The following is a 293-nucleotide window of genomic DNA, read 5'->3' as shown; positions in this document are numbered from 1 at the left end:
TTTACGCCAAATCTGAATGGCGATGGCAAAGGCTGCGTTCAGCAGAAAAAGCAGCTTTGCAACTGTTGTAAAATTCTCTAATATGATTGGTCTTGACTTAATCAAGGTCCTCATTGGATCTAAATGTATAAACCAATCATATTCAAGAATTTTACAATTGCAAAGCTGCTTTATCTGCTGAATGTAGTCAAACATACTGTCGGAGGTTTGCCATTGCTTTTCGAGAGGTGACAATCAAATAAAATTCGATGTTCTGGGTGGATTCGAATCCTGGATCTTTGACGCAGACAGCA

The sequence above is a fragment of the Trachymyrmex cornetzi genome, unplaced genomic scaffold (genome assembly GCF_001594075.2).
Source record: "Trachymyrmex cornetzi isolate Tcor2-1 unplaced genomic scaffold, Tcor1.1 scaffold694, whole genome shotgun sequence".
Lineage (NCBI taxonomy): Eukaryota > Metazoa > Arthropoda > Insecta > Hymenoptera > Formicidae > Trachymyrmex > Trachymyrmex cornetzi.
This window is presented reverse-complemented; position numbering follows the sequence as displayed.